Source organism: Bidens hawaiensis, unplaced genomic scaffold (assembly GCF_021521415.1).
Source record: "Bidens hawaiensis isolate Kalapana, Puna unplaced genomic scaffold, B.hawaiensis_p1.1 tig00025606_1, whole genome shotgun sequence".
NCBI classification, from domain to species: Eukaryota; Viridiplantae; Streptophyta; class Magnoliopsida; order Asterales; family Asteraceae; genus Bidens; species Bidens hawaiensis.
In genome coordinates, this window is record NW_027494100.1 from 128478 (window position 1) to 149463 (window position 20986).

General features: G+C 33.5%; 1 pseudogene; it reads left to right on the forward strand.

Moving 5' to 3' along the window:
- The first annotated feature begins 15330 nt into the window (after positions 1–15330).
- LOC143571886 (auxin-responsive protein SAUR72 pseudogene) lies at positions 15331–15689 on the forward strand (annotated as a pseudogene).
- Positions 15690–20986: the final 5297 nt, after the last annotated feature.

The window sequence follows — 20986 nt, forward strand, 5'->3', positions numbered from 1 at the left end:
CAACCCCATTATGAATATGTAGCTTATCATTAAATCAAATTAGTTGGGTTCCTAACAGGTCTTCCTACATACCTCAAAATTATTTACGTTACTATTAGTATACAAGCAAACACTAGGGCACATGATGTGTTGGAGAAACAAATTGGATTTGAACCTTTAATAGTTAAGCCGAAGACTTGGATGTGAAGAAGAAAAGGAAATTTTATGTTTCCAGTGGGTGGCGTATAGCAAAGTAATGGTTGTGGACTTGTGGTTTTGATTGAATATAAAAACAATGAATATCAAGAAAGTGCTCTGATCGACCTAGTCACCCCTTGGTTTTATCTTTAACGAATCAGGATTATAATTATGATGAACTTGATTATGTTAGGAATATGAAATATGTTTCAACCAAAACCATATATTCACATTGATTGAGATTGGTATAAATACAAGGTGAGTTCTAGAATAATATGTGAAGATTACAACAAAATAGGGAAACCTTTAACAACATAATCCTATCTAAAAATATGAATTAATTTGAAATTCAAGTTGGTGATGTAGTTGGAGGGAAACCGCTCATTAGGAAACCATGAAGGACATCAAATTAAAGATGTCAAGCAAAATTTGAAGAGTTTAAGAGCAATAAAGAATCAAAAGCGATTGAAGACCTTTAGAAGAGTGAAAGACGTATAGATATATACCAATATAAATGCTGATTTCTTACATGCAACTATAAGACCGTGTGTAATGGGCACTTTAAAGGGGAGAAAAAGCCTCATAGAATCATATAGCATACAAATAAAATATCTCAAAGTAGCAACTCATAAAATCATGAAGTAACATAAAAGCCATTAAGATTACACATCAATCAAAATGTAACACAAACAAAATAGTTTTGTGAATGCATGTGGGGCTCATAGTTTATAAACAGGTTGTGCTCAAGCTATGTGAAATGAATACGTAAATAAACGATTGCAAACATATCATAACAAGCATATATATGTTGTTCGTTTATTAAACAACCCATCTTATCAGGTTTCAAATTTAAGACCATATTATCATATGATCTCAAGTCTTAACTATCACTCAGTGTCATTCGACCAGAAGGACAACTGCAAGTTAGTTTTACATTTGATATGTGCGCATATCGTGTTATTACAATTTTTAAAACAATGACGTAAAAAAGGATCCATAACTTTCAAGTAGGGCCGTCCAAACCGTTCGACGCTCGAACTCGCTCGCCGCTCGCTCGAAATTTGCTTGGAAAATGCTCGCTTGGTTTTTCGCTCGATTCTAAACGAGCCGCTCTGCTTGGTTCGGTTTGGCTCGAATATTTTTAATTTATTTATATATAATTATATATGAAAAAATATATGAATATATAGACAACACACATAAAACATAAGTACATAGTTTTTTAAACGCTTTTAAATTGTTCCTATTCCGTCAATTTTATAGTTTTATTTGTTCGATTCAAGTTTTCAGAATACTAAAAGTTTGTTTACATGTTCATTATATCTCACTTCAAACTTCTTTCTCCTAAAAATTTACAACCTATCATACGTTTGTCTAAAAACTACTAATTTGTTTAGAAAATATATTATTTACAGCCTTCAAACTTGTTTCTTATTGAAAATTTTAAAGTGAAAAAGAAAAAAAAAATGCTCGAAATCGCTCGATGTTCGATCGAAAAATGCTCGGTTCGATTTTGGCTCGTTTCGTTTTTCACTCGGTTCGAATTTCAGCCGTTCGGTTCGGTTCGGTTGTAAACTAGCCAAGCAACGAGCAAGCCTTCGCTCGGCTCGGCTCGTGAACAGCGCTACTTTCAAGTTTCAGAAGGCTTTCCATTGTTCTGGGCCCATCCATGAAAAAGCTTTCATACAAGTTACAAAACCGATTCGGGCCGTATATTTAATTTGTGTAACACCAAACAAACTAAAGTTTGGGCCGTCCTTTTATAAAAATAAAAAATAAAAACGTTTTTGAGCGTAGAAACTAGAAAGCATATGCAACGAAAGGATATTGTAATTAGATAAAGTTAAATACCGGTTTAAATAATTAACTGTTGGATTTTTATTTTTCTAATAAATTAATACATATATAAAGAGATGATATATAAAATGCAATTAGTTAATAATACTTTAAAATGTTAAATTTAAGAGATACCAACAACAAAATAGTACGTTTAGTTTTGCGTCATTCGGGTGTATTATTATTATTATTATTATTATTATTATTATTATTATTATTATTATGCATACAAAACTAATTTTAGAAACCCATTTTATTATACATTTGCTAAAATTTGATTTAGTTTAAACTCATTAAACAATTAAACCTGTTTTCAAGGGCCTATTTTTTTACTTGCACAGGGTCCCGAATTTTTCGGGTTTCATGGAGACGGTCCTGCTTTTATCTCATTAGGTTTGTGTTGGTTTTTCTTAATTTGTGTTATTACAATTTATGGTACTCTGGCAACGGTATAGCATATATAGCGGGGGCAGAGGTCTAGCGTTTCGATCTGTGGCAAATTTAGTGAGAGAAGATGCAGATTTAGCGAAGGTGGTTAGTTCCGATCTAGAGTTCCAGATGGTGAAATTAGGTTACAGCGAAGGTGTTTGGGTGCGGTGTTGTAACATTTCGGATTTTCTAAACCACATTCGTTTAAGTATAACCTGACCCGAAACATTTTTAGATCTTTAATATTAATCAAAATCAAATATTTAAGAGTAATTAAGTTTCTAATAATTCACTTTAAACCCTTGTACTTTAAATCATGTTCAAATCATTAAAAAGTTTATTTAATAACCAAGAACTAAACTATAGGGACCAAAACTGTCATTTTGTGAAACCAGCCACCACCTCCCACCGGAGCGCCGCGCAGGTCAGACCCCCATCCCCGTCGCGCGCCGCCTCCAACCATCTGCATAGATCGTTTATGCTTTAGTTCGTTTTCTAGTTCGTTTAAGGTATAAAATCATTTATTTTAGGCATGTTTGAGTGAATTAAGGTCCAAGTAAACATCATACAACTAAATACCATTCCTAATTCGTTTTCCCTTGTCCAAGATCAGATATTTATGAATAAATCGTTGATTCTTTCCTTTAATCGTATATTCTTACCTAAACGGGCCAAAAGCCCATAATTAGTTCGTTTTTGCTATTCTTATATAAACAAACCCCATTCATCTGTTGTAAACTTTAATCAAACCCTAAAGATCATACTCCAGCCGTCCTACCTTCTTCCCAGCTAGTAAACCCTTCGGTTTTTGCATATTTGTTAAATATACAAGCCTTGACGTTTGACTTTGCTTATACGTTGATCTTTGACTTCCGTTTCTCATCGATCATTTCACTTTCCGGGTAAGTTGTTAACTGTAAAATCATTCATACATATTCCCTAGTCAATAACCTTCAATCAATTTCGGTGATTGAAGGGTGTTGACCGGGCAATTCGCTTAAAACCCGTTTAAGGGCAAAACAGTCAACAAGTTTGACTTTGCATTTGCTCAAGCTTCTGGTCGGATTCAACGTTCGGTCCAGAAGACTTTTATTCTCGAAACATAATTTTAAGGCTACTGCCCAAAACCTGACTTCCGAATCGCTGTTCGGATTCTGGTCAGTACCAGCTCGCTTAAATCTTAAAACAAACATAACCTGAGTTCTAAACGTCCGTTTGGGTTGATTCCAGCGGCATCGATTTCGTTTTTATTTATATTATCTTAATCTAAAATCTCAGATTCTGAATCGTATATATCGTTTGACGTGTAGTGGACGACTCGCTTATTCGTTAGCTCGCTTATTCGTATTTATACTCGTTTGTCGTTAATCTAAGGTGAGTTTATCATTCCCCTATTTTAATCGATTTTCATAAACGTTTTGGAGACATATGCGTACGTATTCATATTTTCATACTATATATATATATATTTAAACAAATGCATACGTGTTATTGTGAAGTGATTTAATCAAACTTATGTGTTATTTGCTTACTTGTGTTACCATTCAATTAATCGTATGTTGGAATTACTATTCAATCAATCATATAGCGGGTGTTCCTGCTGGTGACCAATGCCCGATTCGCTTGGCAACAGTCCACATACTTGTTTACGGTTTGATTTCATTATTCGCACTTATCATGTTATCCTTATTTTATTATTGTGTTAAACTGGTGATATTCTCACTCAACTTATGTTGACAAAACTCCATTTTATATGCATATGCAGGTTACTTGTATGGAAGATTGAAGCTTGGACACATAGACAAGACTTTAGGATATAATTAAGTTAAATTTTATTTGAATTCATATCTATTATTTAAATTGGTTACTGTATTGTAAATATGTGTGTATGTTGAAATTAAAATAATTAATTAGATATTATCACTTTTATATTATGATAGTATCTTCGAGCTGTGAGCAATCGGATCACGCCTCGGCATTTCCGCCTTAGGTTGGGGTGTGACAGTTATCGACGAAGATAACAAATAGGAGTGTGAATAAGTGGTGGTTATGTCAGTTGCAAAGGTATGGGGGTTGTGGTGGTAGGAGTTGACGGTAATGGTGGTTATGTTCAGAGGTGGAGGTTGCGACGGTGGTGTGTAAGTGACAAAATGGTGGTTCTTGACGGAGTTCTGGTGGTGGGGGGCAGTGGTGGATCCAAGAATCATAGTCAGTAGTTGTCAAAAATGGTCAATCTAGAACGGGTCAAGTCAAAATGGGTCGACTAAAATGGGTCAAACCAAAATAAAACGGGAAAAAAATTACATTAAATAAACCACGTATAGAAATGTAAGAAACAAATTTCATCAAACATAACAAATAAAATATATATTACAATTGACGAAAACATTTCCATAGTTATCATAGCTCAAAACACTTACTATACGAATAAAAAAATTACAAAGTTTAATAGTGTAGAACTACAAAAATGAAATGATATTATGAATATCTCATATTTGGTCTGATTTTCATAATGGTCCAATTAAACTCAAGAACTTATCACTATATTAATAACTAATTAATAAAGTGGTAAGATAATTAAATAATCTGAACTTCATTGTTATCTTGTGAAAAGCAAAATTAAACTTACGTTTAAAAAGTTGAGCTCGGAAAGTTGGGTTTGGGATACTAGAAAAATATGGATGGGGCACTTGGGATCATTGTACCTAATATATTAGAAGTTTATTGAAAAAAGTACGAACTTGAGGGGATGCCTACGTTTCTCTGACCCAACACTAAATCCGCACCTGATGTGGGGTGGGTAGTGGAAGTGACAAATGGTGTGGGTGTGGTTGTGGGTGGTAATGGATTGTGATGGTAAGTGGGGTAGAAAGAGGGACAGAGATGAAAGATGTGTAGGTGAGAAAGAAAGATGATCCTGATATTTATATATTAAAATATATTTTTAATTAGACATTTAAAATTACCAATTTATCCTCATGTGCAACGCATATGACCTAGTTTAACGATAAAATTTAACGGTGTTAGGATTAAAGGACAAACACTATTGGATTTGGAAACGTAAATAACAAAACATATCAATTTTAAATATAAAGGACGAGTGAATTTTGGTATTCTGTCCAAAAACAATTAGATGTATCACAAATATTAACAAGTCTTGTGAATAAGAGTAATTAATTGTTTAATTTATTACTAAGTCACTATAACAACTCGGATTTTCCACGTACAACTCATATCTAGAATCCGACCCGTTTTACATTCGGGAAATTTTAAACAACGAAAAGTAAGCACGTTTATCAAGACATTAATATAAAATTTATAATTATTTATATATTTATTTAATATATGTTTGACTTTAGAAAATGTTCGTTTTTAGTTCAAAAACTAAACTTTAACCATCTATTGTTTCCACCTCAAATTCTCGGGGATTAAACTGCAAAATCTGTAAATCAAATTTATCATCTTTTGGACATGGACCCGTAATCCATTGAGCAAGACCCGTTAACCCGAAACCCCTACCCGTTTAACTTACTTGGGCCACAATTATCGATCTAAACTAGGAATCGAATCATGTTTGTGATTATTCTTACCATTTACGGCCTAACCATCTTAATAAATTAGGAAACAAGATCAAGAATTATGTATAATCGAAATCTTATGAACCGACTTAACCTAAAAACTAATTATATTACGTAGGGTTTGTTAAAATTCAATTAATCTCGTCTGCATCTCCCTCATACCAGCACGATCAAAAGCCCTTAACTTAATTGTGTTCACTTTGGCTGCTACACCCTGTTCCGATTCCATTATTGCCGCGACCAACGTCTTCGTTGTTCTCCCTGTTCTTGTCATCAATCAGGTAATATATTATATGTTTGTGATCGTCTCTGAACGCTTTACAAAAACCCGAATATTAATTAGATTAACATTGAACGGATTGATCAATTTAGTTATCTAGGGTTCTTAGTTGTATTGGGTTTTCTTCTTGTTCTGTATATAAGTAATAGTTTACGTAACTTTAACCAGCTGACACCCTAGGGTTTGCTAGGGTGTGTGGGCTAACCACTTGGAGCCGCTGAGGTCACGGGTTCGAGTCCCAGCAGCCCATATTTTTTGGTATTCTTTTTATTTAATAGTTTTAGCTTGCTTTAATTATTTAAATACATTATAATTAATATTAATTATCATATAAACAATATTTTATTAAAACCGACGTCATAAAAGTTAAACGTTTCGTGTCGGCTAGTTTTCGTGTGAAGATATATATATATATATATATATATATATATATATATATATATATATATATATATCTTATTAATGATACAAAACCATTATTATTATTCTATTAAAAACCGACACAAATATCGAGGCTTATTGTTGTTAAAACGTATTTATCAATTTGCTCATATTTACTATAAATATATGTATTATTTTTAAAACAAAACTATCATAAACGTATTAAACGAATTAAAAACGTTAATTATATTTTTACCATCGAAATTCGTTAGGATTCTAAAATATAAATTTTATAGTAATTATATATCTAAACGTTTATTATTATAGTAGGTCTTAACTCATATTTATTTAGCTAATTATTCGTAAAACCGATTTTTATGACAAATAATGATTTTTATAATTAAATAATAACAATAATCCGTAGAGATCAATCGTTCAATCTGTAACATATCAATCATAATTGTAACTTAAATCACCTCGAAATCTTAAATTCGTTATATAAATTATATCATTATAATTCACTCGTAATATCATTTAATTAGGATTCTTGTCGATAATTCTCGAAGAGTGTGATTATCGTTCTTGTCGTATTCATTTCCATTGGGATTAATCAATCAGGTGAGTTTTATCATTCCCCTATTTTACTCGATTTCATAAACGTTTTGGGGACATATGCGTATATAATACTATACATACATATCTATATATACATACATATCAAAAATAGCAAACATGTAATTGTGTGTGATTAATCAAATCTACTTGTTATGTGCTTATGTGTTATTGTATTCATTCGTTTGACATATCCCCTTGGAGATGGTTCTCATTCTATTGACCACTGCCCGATTCGCTTAGCAACGGTCTTATTCTTATATGCTTATGGTTGATTTACCGGCGCCCAATTCGCTTGGCAATGGTTTAATCGACAACTTACATGCTTATGGTTTGATTTCATTTCCGCATTTATTACGTTTTGCTTTTTTATTATATTATCCTTATTTTATTGCAAAACTGGTGGTAAACTCACTCAACATGTGTTGTTGACCAAAACTCCATTTTCTACGCATATGCAGGTTGTCTGAGTTGAAGGATGGACACTTAGAAAGACCTAAGGGTTATATTGAAGACAAACTTAAATTTAATTGATTGTATTTATTTATTTGAATTGTATTGTTGTATTTAAATATTGTTTACTATTTGAATTAAATAATTAATTAGATATTGTCACATTTTATATATGATAATATCTTCGAGCTGTGAGCAATTGGATCACGCCCCGGCATTTCCGCCTTAGGTTGGGGTGTGACAGTCACTATGTATTACTCATATTCGTATATGAACGTAAAATAGGTTGACCCAAAACACAACCCAAACACGACACGAATTTAAATGCGTCGACAAGACACGTGACGAATAAATATATGGGTTAGGTTAGGGTTGAAGAATCTCAACTCGCTAACCAGCCAACCCGAAACCTATTAACCTGTCAACCCATCAACCTGACACAATTAAATCCCAATTTATACTACTGTGTTTATTAAATAAAGTTTTTAAGTGTTGAACCTTATTAATTGAAACGGTATGTCACCATAAGAATATTTTTTTTAAATGGGAAAATTCTTAGGCATAAAATGGATTCTATGAGAGAGAAAGGTTGGTGATCGTTTGTAGGAGATCCGTCATTTGAAATGGCGGATGTCAAATTAAATATAGGCATTGTCAGTTTTTGTCTGGTGAGGTGGACCAGAAACTTGTGTTCCGTCATTTGAAATGACGGATCTTGTATATTTTATTCGTGTTCCGCCATTTCAAATTATGAATGTCAATTTACAGTTGACCGGCGGTCACCTAGCTTACTCCTATATGTCAAAAGTGTTTTTGATAGACATTCGCCATTTGAAATGGCAGATGTCCTCTTGACATTCGCCATTTCAAATGGCAGATGTGAACAATGCCTGTGCTTTCCTCTGATCCACATTCTTTGTATTTTATTATATTTCACAGACATCCGCTATTTGAAATGGAGGATGTGAATTGTGATTTTGTATTTAATTTGACAACTCCCTTTTATCTTTTTACATATTTTTTTTTAGTTTATTTTACATTTTAAAAAATACGTTTTTTTTTTGAAAACTAATGCCAAGAATAATTTTTAAAAACCACCAATCTAGTAATTTATACACCAACTCGTGACATCCATGATATAGTCTTTTAAACAATTAATATAGTATATTAGTAATGAATATTTTACCAAACTAGCTATATCATGGATGTCACGAGTTGGGTATAAACTACTAGATTGATTGTTTTTAAAAATTATTCTTTGGCATTAGTTTTAAAAAAACTTATTTTTTAAAATGTAAAATAAACTTAAAAAAATATGTAAAAAGATAAAAAGGAGTTGTCAAATCATGTACAAAATTACTATTCATATATGTCATTTCAAATGATGGATGTCTGTGAAATATAATAAAATACAAAAAATGTGGATCAGAGGAAAGTACAGGCACTGTTCACATCTGCCATTTGAAATGTCCACGTCAAGAGGACATCTGCCATTTCAAATGGCGGATGTCTATCAAAAACACTTTTGACATATAGGGGTAAGCTAGGTGACCGCCGGTCAACTGTAAACTGACATCCGTCATTTGAAATGTCAGAACACGAATAAAATATACAAGATCCGTCATTTTAAATGACGGAACACAAGTGTCTGGTCCACCTCACCAGACAAAAACTGACAAGGCTTACATTTAATTTCCTATAAACCATCACTAGCATTTCTCTCTCTTACAAACCATTTTATACCAAACAATTTTCCCATTTAAAAAAAATCGTCACCATACCCACATTTTATTTTAAGTTTTGCACATAAATGTTCTTTTGTTTCGCATATGATTATATGAAGTTGTTTTTCTAAGAAGATTAAATCTATCTTTTGGCTCAAATGATTACCCATTAAAATAAACTGTTTCATCTGGTGATTGTTGCTGGATCGCATTGCAACCAAATGCGCTTTAAACACTAGGGGTATTAATGTGGGATAATTGAGTTGTGCGGTTTGTGATACGGAACCAGAGACTATGCAACATTTATTTATGCATTGTAAAAGCATAAAAAGCATTTGGGCAATTATTTTCGATTGGGTGAAGCTATCTCAGAGGTCTGATTTTGAGTCAATAGAAGAGATTATGGATTATCCGAGCAAAATCATCAAATGCAAAGAGAAGTGTTGGGCGGTTCAGTCTATTTTGGCGACGACATGCTGAATGATTTGGTTGTCAAGGAATGATGTAGTCTTCCATAACGCACCGTTGTCAATGTCCATGATGGTGTTTGAAATCAAATCGGCGTCTTTCTTATGGGTCAAACAACGGAGCAAAAGGATTAGTCTCGACTGGAAGAAGTGGTGCTAGTTTAATTTCGTTAATTTCCCTTTATAATCTTTGTTGTTTAGTGTTTCTGTTTATCCTTTTTTCGGGCTACTTGCCTCTTGTAAGTGGTTACTCTTTTTTTTTTTTTAATATATTTGGCTTTTCAAAAAAAAAAATATTATTTCATTTTAGCTGTTACTATCATAAATATATATAAAAAAGCCATGCGAATAAATGTTAGCAACTTACACCCATTGTCTCTTTATGTTGATTGAATCTTGACATTGATGTCTCACTAAGACTAGTCTTTTTGAATTTAAACAGTGTTATAAGTTATTACCAACTTTTAGAAACCTATGAAAAGAAATAAGAAAAATAAACAAAACCCATAACCATCAAGTTTTTCTTTTATACATGATCATAGAATTATCAGATAAAGTAGTTGAAGTAAAGTAGTAAACGATATCTTAGATGACCTTGAAAAGAGCTTATAAAGTTATATATATTTACCTTAAAGAGTGTTGAATATTCAAATAAGAATTTTTTTGGTACGAAAATACTCTTTTTCTCCACTCTATATTATCCTCTTCTCTATTGACTAGTAGAAATTAACGAAACAACGCGTCGTACACGGAACCTCTTCAGCTTCTAGGTCCCAAAGCTTCGTTTTTAGCAGGATTGGCTTTGCTGTTCAAAAGGGGGTTGTGGCGCAGCTTGTTGCCCGTTTGCCTGCCACTTTATTGTAATCGTTTTATAGTAAATTATATAAAACTCATTATGAATAAAAAAAAGAAATTAACGAAACAACGACTCGTGACTTAGATTTTCAAATTTGGCCTTTTCTTCAACTTTGTTTGTATTTGATTTTTCTTGCCGCGAATCTTCTTTTATATAACCGATTAGATGGCGTGTGGATCAGCGTTTGTATGCATAACCAGTCCGGTTAAGTACATCTTAATCATTTACGTTCGGTTCAGTTGATTACTTATATTTTCAAATTTTATTTTTCTTTAGAAAAGCGGTATATTTGAATAGCTCAATTACCCGTCAATGCGCCAAGTATCCAACATTAAATTTTATACGGAAGACGCGATTTTTTTCTGTTTTGTTTGGGGTCTTTTAAGTGTGACCCGCAAAATAACAAATGTAGAGGATTATGTTTGTCAGTACAAGTTCACTACGTAAGTTGGTTATAAAGCATGATAGATGTGAGAAGTGGGAAGATGATTATTATGTGATTTCCAGGAATCATATAAGTTGAAGAAAAACCCGTGGCTCACTTATATTTATACGTCATCCTTAATGTCTTGCACGCTTTATATATCATCATAAATGTTTTTTTAATTTACCAATATAACAAACTTAATAATTTTAATTATTTCTCTTCTACTCTGCTTTTGATGCGTTGGTTAAAAGAAACATCCAGTAAACTCTGCATTGTGCCCGATTTGCGGTCAAGTGGAGGAGTCTGAGCATGTGTTAATTTCGTGTGGTCTTGCTCAAACGTTGTGGAGTGTGATAACCCAATAGTGTTAGATACCCAATTTTATCTTCTTTTTTTTCGCGATTGTTGGATTTACATAAATTCTCAACATTTTCAAAGGATAAAGCTAAAGCGCTTCATGCGATTTGTTCACTTAAGTCTCAAATCTGTTAGATGAGGTAAAGATGTTGGGTTCCTTTGGATTAAAAAAAAGGCAAAAAAGCTTTCGGGTTTAATGGTTATGTTGGGTGGGGCTTGTGCTCATGTGTGTGGCTTGTGGTGTTGTTTTATTTTGGCGTATGTATTGGTCTTTCCAACACCTTGCTAGTTTAATATATTATTTTTGTTGGTCGTTTAAAAAAAATACCTTTTTATTCCTTTCTTTTGTTTATTAAACTCGAGAACTCAGCTCAAGGGCTGCCCTAATATGAAAATATCTCTAATTTGGAAGGATTTGAAATGAAGAAAATAAACAAAAAGTTTCATTTTATTTACTCTCCATTTTTTTTAAAAAAAACTGTGGAACACGATTTCTCCGGACGTCCTTCAAATTTTTTTATCCTTTCCCTCATTAAACGAGACTCAGGAACATTATGGAAGTGGATAGGGGATGTCTCAAGGAACTTTTATTGGCTCATTTATCAAGAAAAATCATAATTGAATCAATAGGTTCGAGAGGCAATGAATGCAACTTTAACCATGCTAATGGGGTCTCATTAAAACATTTATTACGCCATGTGTAATGAGACATTATATGAGTGAATAAAGCCCTTACACCATCCCACAAGGCATTGTGGAGCATTATGAGAGCACGAGCATTCATACAATAAAGTTCATTTGTGTCTTAAAAGTGTAATGATTGAATATAAACCATTATCCGTCACATAGGTTTTTTTACTAAACATACAATGATGTGGTGAAAAATGTCCATTAAGGACCCATTAACAATTAGATCCTTCGTTGTGGGTGGTATTCGGGGCTTCAAAGCTAATGCAGCATGCCTTTAAAGCCCAGCATATCACGTCAGAGCGGTAAGGGAGGGCTTCAACACAATACCAGCAGCAATGAAGAGCAGTGTTTTAAAAACCGGTATGAACCAGCCGGTTCAACCGGTATTACCGGATTTTGTATAAAAGCCCGATATTTTTGAACGGTTTACTAGATCTTTGAACCGCCGGTTTTTTCGAAAATACCGGTTTGAACCATCAAACCGGTTTTTAACCCAATAGTTTCTTAATTATTGCGGGCTTGCGGCCCATTTTTTTTAACATTTAACCAAGATGGAAAACCATTATTTAAAGTCCAACTAATTTGAGTTATTTAACAATATGAAGCACGATGTTTAATTTTTATGTTTAATTGCTTACACTTAATTTTATGTTTCTTTTTTAATGGTTTATAACTGGTCATGACTCACTTTTATTAATTTTATGAATATATTTTGTTTCAAAAACAAGTGCTTTTGTATTAGTTTTAAATATGGATTAACTCTCGGATTATATTTTATAATGAAATCGTATATTTTTTGGGTTATATTTTGAGTTAAAGCTAAATTTATATGAAATTATAGGGTAAACTATACAACCCGGTTGAACCTTCCGGTACAACCCGGTTCAACCGGTTGTACCATTTTAACAAAATCCGGTACGCATAAAATGCCGGTTTTTAAAACATTGATGAAGAGGCTTCAACACATGGTGGGGCCCAAATGTTAAAGTGGCAAGGCTTTAAAGAACTTTAAACCACACACGATGTTAAAGGAGTGAGGCTTTAACGTGACTTGATACTTTAACTTAGACTTTAAAGTCCATGCACAACAACCAGCCTTGAATGCTTAAAAAATTAACTTCTTCTAGAAATCTTTTGCTTCTCTTTATAATTTATAATAATAATTTCTAACTCGTTGCTAGTGCCATTTAAAATACTTCCACCATCTTTAAATAAAATAAAAAAACATAGACTATGCATCGATTTTTTCTATAAATAAATTATAATAACCAAGGAGGTTAATTATTCCAAAGTTTGTATCCGTTCCGTACGGGAAGAGGACAACAACGTTATGTCATAAAAACCGCCAATCACGCTCCCTATGTTTTCTTGTCGTTTTGTTTAGTCACATGCTGCAACTTTTATGTATCGAATCCGTCAAAAGTAGTGTTACTGCAAATGTGGCCTCTTGGCCTCTTTCTTTGACAATATTAATTCTCATCCGTACCACTCCAAATTCCTACTCGCATACCAACGTATATATTAAAACCACTGGCTCAAACCTGCAAATTGATACCAGTTTTTTTGACCGTCAAACTCATTAGATTTTCATGGGGTTTGGTTTTGGGTTAGATAGTTATTGTGGATCTAGACATTGGTTGGTTTTAATCCACGTACGTTGATCTAATAATCTATGGTGGTTTTTGGTTTTCAGTTTCGACCCCATTTTAATGACGGGAGTTATTACTTGCTTGCTTTAAACACGTCGGGTCCATGTACTAAACTGAATGGTTGCTGATATTTACAAAGAAACAGGACAGAAGGAATAATGCAAAATAGATTTGGGAATATAGGTTATGGTCCATTTATGTTCACCAAATAAAATTAAGTTTGCTGGCAAATTTGTGTGTACATATACATATAAGATGAATCAATATAATAATTATGTCTTTTCTTTTCTTTTCTTTTTTTTTATCTCCTCAAGTTGTTACTAGAGTTAATGAGTAAATATGCAATTTTACTTTTTTGAAAACAATTATTGTACCTTTTCAAATCTTAATTTGATTTTGTTTCATAAATTCTGTATATAATTCCTAGGTATTATTGTTCACCAATCAACCACAAATTTATTCTTATCACAGTTTTACCCGCAGTTTTTGAAATCTACATAGTTGTTTAGTGTAAAAACTTAAGCTCCACTCTTATGAAAAGTGATATTGCTATGACACAGCTTGTTAATACTTGAATGACAGTTTTAGGCTATTCATTTTATCACATTAATTTTAAGCGTTGCTTTTTTTTATCAAGCTGTGTCATAGCAATATCACTTTTCATAAGAGTGGAGCTTAAGTTTTTACACTAAACAACTGTGTAGATTTAAAAAGGAATTAGTAAGCGGGTATAAGCCATTGTTGTAAAAATTGCTAGTCGCTAGTCAGACGGTGGGGTGGAGACTAGCAATTAATCGGAATTAATTGAGATTAATCAGATCGGACTTATTTTAAGTTTTATATATATACACACACATTTTTATATGTAATTTTAGTTTTATACATACAAAAACATATTTTGGCCGAAAGTTGGCTGGAATCTTGCCAGAAACCGCTGGTTTTTGCTGGAATCTCGTCGGAAACCGCTAATTTTGGTCGGAATCTCGCCGGAAACCATTGATTTTGGTTGTAAACTCGCTGGAAACCGCCGATTTTGGCCGGATTTGACCATTGACCGATTAATTGTCGACTAGCCCAAAATTAATCAGTAAAGTGGGAACTAGGGATTAATCGGTGCCTAGTCGGGATTTTTGCAACACTGGTATAAGCTATTCTAAAAAATTAAAAAAATAAAATAACCCACTAGAAAAATAAATCTAGAAATAGTAAAGTTTCAATTTAATTATCTTTAGAATCTTCTGTCACACATTGTTAACTTATAATAACGAAGCATATATCTCCAATCTCTAATCTCCAAATATAATAAAAAACTAAAAACCCATTAATCCTAAACAAAAATATTGACAATTGTACCCGGCAGGTACCACTTCTATATTAATCAACATTCCTCATTCCTCCTTCACACGCTCCACACACAACATGAAAAAACTCATTCGCCGTCTCTCGCGCGTCGCCGACTCCTCCCCGTACTCCCTCCTTCGACCCGAACCGCGTTCCCGCTCCTTCCGAATACCTAAATTCCGCCGTTCCGAATCCGTACCCGTACCCGAAGGCCACCTACCGATCTACGTAGGCGAAGAGATGGAACGCTTCGTCGTGAGCGCACACCTCTTAAACCACCCGGTGTTCATCAATTTGCTCAACAAATCCGCTCAGGAATACGGCTACGAACAGAAAGGCGTCCTTCGGATCCCCTGCCACGTGTTCGTGTTCGAACAAGTCCTCGAAGCGTTACGGACCGGGAGAGAGTTAGTAGCCGATGAATTATTGTAATTGTGTGCGGTTACATGTTTGTGTTCGGAATTCAGATCGTTTGATGCTGATTGAAAGCTATCGTGTCAAATTTATTCTGTCTTTTGACATTATGTTAGTAGCTTTTGCACAGCAAATTAGGTTTTCGTTCAGATTAATTTCTTGTATTTTTGAATATTGTATTGTAATAGCCTATTGAAACCGTACCATGATATTGTCCGCTTTGGCTGCGACGATTCGAACCGTTAGGTTTTTGAGTCCGGCGATAATTACGAGGAATATTTAACAATTTTGTTTATGATGACTGTGTTTGCATATTGGTAGACATGAAATCTGATATGGGGGAAAATGTAAAATTGGTATTGAGATTATTGAGAGAGTGGTGAGATGAATCATTTTGGTACTTGACTCGAGAGTGGTGACAAGACGAGAAAAGGTGTGTTGGCGTTTTATGATTGGTTTGACGGAAACGAAGGCAAAAGTCATGTCATATAGAGAAAGGTGCATTTTAATCAAGTTTTCGTGGCCCTATGTCCGTGACTTCCGTATTGCACGGTTTGTTTCTACAAGAAATTATTATTATTATTATTATTATTATTATTATTATTATTATTATTTTAACGTTCACCTAATACTTCAAATGACCTACTGATTAAACTTATCGAATCAAGATACACTTGCTTTTTGATCCTTTGATCTGGGGAAAACTCTCACTTCGAGCCAACGTCTGTGAACACTCGCCCGAAACTAAACGATAGAGGCAAGAATTAAACGAGGGTCATGTGGAACACCAAGTCTTTTTCTTAACACTACACCCTAGCTCATTAACACTTACTATTATTATAATTATATTTGGCAATAAACTGCAGCTCAACTTGTATTGGTGGGAAAATGATAATTTGGGTTGCATGCGTAAGGTCTTAACATCCTATTTCAATCGGGTTTCAACGTTGTGGGCAGGCGACAGATTTGTCCCGAAACAGGAGACGGTGGGCTTGAGCTACCTAGCTCTGTCTACGGCCGTTGGCACATGGGATCGCCTTTTATCATTAGATTATCTCAGGTAGGCAGACTTCTATTCGTTAGTCGTTAAAAAAGTTTATTATTACTTTTTAGTTGTATTATTTTAAAACTAAAAGGTTGAGATTTAAGTCATTTAACTATTTCAAAACAGTACGGAAGGAATAATGCAAGTGGTGGAGCTGGTTGTCTACGAAACTATATGTAAATCAGTCCGTGAACGAGTACTACGAAACATATGTTGTTTTTTAATATATTGATAACCTTATGCCTATCTAACACGTAAAACGTACCAAGCTATAAATAATAAACGTATCGCTATCAACATCCAGGCAGACACATAAGGCCCTTCGTTGTGGCAGCACCATGGCCTCGCCAAACCACAACACTCATCGATGTTAACTTCTTCACCCACAACGCACATATAAAATGTTATGTTAGTTAAAACCCACTGTCACAGTGACATGGCATTGACGTGGGGCATTATAACTAGCTTATGCTAGTAAAAGCTAGTTAACTAACAACACATAATCTAAGAAACTAGAAATAGCATCAAATGTAATTATTACTCACAAAGCTGGTAAATCTTACATCAAAGAAACACCATTAATCTCATCAGAGTGGTTAGGTTATGTTTTTGTTGTCGGGGCTCGCTATGTTGGGGTTGAGGGTTATCCCATCAAGCCCCCCTTGTTTGTTACACTAACTGTTTTCTTCTAAATTGCTACTATTTTTACATTTAACTTAATTGATTAGTAGTTTCATAATTAATATAAAAAAATGTGTATCAGTTAACACCACTATTTATTGATTTTATTTATTTATTTTTTTAACGACTAAATTTTTTTACTTGTAAAGTTTGAACTTATGATCTCTTTTCACATCAAAGTAAATTAAATCAAATTTTTACCTATGAAACATTTTTTTTTTGTAAATTAAAACATTTTTTTAAATAAACCAAGTGCTATTAAATCAAATTTGATAAATTAAAGTACGAGTCCACCATTAGATAAAACATAGCATGCCATCTACAGCTTCCCATTAAGAAAAATAAAAAAAAGGAATAATAATAAGGGGTGTGATTGGCACTATTTTAAAAAGAGATTCTAATTTTGTTCTTCAAACTTAATAATTACAAAAATGTTCTTTTTTATCTTACCTTTAAACATGTATTAGGAAATCTAACACGTCTTTAATGACGTGCTAATATAGTACGTCGTCAAAGATGTGTTAGATTTCTAAACGCATGGTAAAAGATAAGTTAGTCCTCCAAATACATGGTCAACTACGTGTTAATATCAAACATATAGTCAAAGACATGTTAGCCTTTTGTTTGTTTTTTTTTTAATATCATATTATTATAGCTAATTTTACTTATATTTGGTTTTTCTTTTATAACTTTTAATATAAAAATTTTTATATTATTTCGAATATACAGACGAGACATGTTTATTTTTATCTACGGACCAACATAAACTTACTCCAACTCGAGCCGTGTCAAATCAATATTGAAATGTTTTAATAAAATTTGACCATGCACAGTTTTAAATAAAATTTTTGTCGACATGTAAATAAAAATACGCACGTCTTCTCGGTATATTCGAAATAATATAAAAATTTTTATATTAGAAGTTATAAAAGAAAACCAAATATAAGTAAAATTAGTTATGATAATATAATATTAAAAAAAGGCTAACATGTCTTTGACTATATGTTTGATGTTAACACGTCGTTCACCATGTGTTTGGAGGCCTAACTCATCTTTGGCCATGTGTTAGGAAATCTAACACGTCTTTGACGACGTGTTATTGTCACACCCCGACTAGCACAATGCGGAAGCGTAAAACGGGAATGTAACAGACACCTCTGGTATCAACACATTGTTTATAAAGAAACATTACAAACTAATTTACATTATATTACATTTATTCGTTCTATCATTGTTTTACAGTCTAGGTGGTACAAACAAAACTAGTTCGTTAACTAAACGTTCTTACTACTAACGTCTTTGCTTCTATTCACATAGTATCAACCACACACTTCAGGCAAGTAACAGATCACCCAATCATTCCGATTTAGGTACACCTGAAAAGCAATTTAAAACGGGTCAACTACTAGAGTTGGTGAGTTTCACGAGTTTGAAGAACACAGTAATGAGTATTCACAATTTAGCACTTGTACATGAAATAAGTATGTATGTATGTAAATGATGTATGTGATGTAATTATGCTAAGCTACAGTGAAGCCTGGACTGGTCGTGCTGCGTGCCTCCATTTCCCACGCTCAATCAACCACTGTGGCTCCTTTCCGCCCACAACATGCCCCGGTAGCTATGTCTAACACTACATAGCATGTTTGTACAAATATGGTCATGTGCAAACGGCGCTATGTGACACGGCAACCAGGCCGATTCCGTTTGGGTTTGTCAAACCAATAGTACTATTCACAAACCACCGGCTCGAAATTAATCACTGTGATCGTGGGGACTTTCGTGTGTTAGCACTTAGATAATTCACATCAGTACATGTTTCAGGTATGTATATGTAATCAAACATGCTTTTCACCCCAAAAGTTCGTAAAACAGTTTTAAAGTGGGGTCATGAAACTCACGTTTTAGTAGATAATCAGAACTGTATTGGCTCGTGGTTTGTTCGGTCCGCTATCAGTAGTTCCTATAATCAATATTATAATAATATTAATACTTTAATATTATCATAATCTCAATACTAAAATGGGCTGTATAACTAATCTGGGTATAGTTGGAATGCCCAGAAAGTGGCAATAGGCTTAGGTTGTGATGTTGTTCAATGTCTAATACTTAAAACTGAACTTGGCTCAGATTCTCGTTTTCCCAGCTGGGCCAAGTTGTTCGTTTTCGCATTCAGAAAACAGTTATGGGAAAATAAGCTTGGGTAAATGTATTGGTTAATAAAATGATTAAGTTATAAAGAAAGATCACATACTGGGGTCCCGGATTAGCCACGGGGCCCGTTTCCGTTTATACAGTTTGATTTGAGAAGAAACGCGCACAATCCACTCGGATTGTCCAGGTTTCTCATAGAAAAGTTCATTTTTACTTAATTAGTCCAAAAATATGATTTTTGATCACTCTTGGTGTTTTGATATTCCCGCAGATTCACTAGTCGCGAACTTGCCGGTTTTTATAAAAACTGAATTTGTTTAATATTCAGATTAGCATAATTAATTAACCGTTAATCATTAAATTATGAAAATTTAACCACTTGTCAATTAAAATATGTAGATTTTTATAAAAATATTTCTGGAATTTATTAACTGATTTATTAATTTATAAAAATTCATTTTATCAGCTATATTTCGCCTGAAAATCGTCTGTTTACCCCAAAAAAATTCCAAAAATTCACCAAAAATTCCTGAATACTCAAATCATGCCCCAAAACAACCTGTATCAATTCCAGAATGTAAAAAGCTCGTGCGATATTCTTTTCAGCCCAAATTCGGCTGTAAAAATTCACACGAACGCAAATAAACAAAACACATTTAAACTTCTCCAAATGATCCCAAAATTCATATGTGATCAAAATACATCAAATCTGAGTTCCCAGAAAAATTTCATAATTTTTGAAGTATTTTAGCTATTTTTCCCAAATAAACATCCTAATTCGGTAATAAATTCGCCAAATATTCTCGGATGGTCGAAAAATTACCAAATTTAAACAAGGACTCATTGACATGGTCCCTGATGTCCCTGAAAAATTTCAAGTCCTAAGAATATGCACATAACAACCTTAACCTTAATAGCCCGTAAGCGAGTGTTTCGTCATTACATTAGCGGGTTTGGCTCGTTTCCGACCTTTTAATCAAGTTTTCAGGTTCTTGTGCTTCTAATAAAGCTAGTTACAAGTCCTATATAACAAAACAAGCAATTTTTCATCAACATAACAGCCCTCAACTTAGGGTTTCGGCTAGTGCACAAAAACGAACTTTTAAACTGTAAAAACGCCGTTTCAACCCTTTAATCCGTGTTTATGGCCAAAAAAATATCAAAACAGGTTCCTTACCATGTTTATGATCAAAACATGTTTATGGACCATTTTTAGGATTTTTACACGGTTAGGAATGATTTTTAGTAACCAAGACATGTTTTTATGGTATTAAACAAGCATAAAAGTTACTTATTTAAGCCCTTTACCTTAGGGTTTGAAGGTTTTCTGGCTGGAGCAGGGTTGTATCCAGAGTTTTCAAGAAATTGAGGTTAAAAATATCTTGGATCTAGTTTAAATATGAAAGAACCAAAAGGGGGGTGGGGTGGCGGCTGC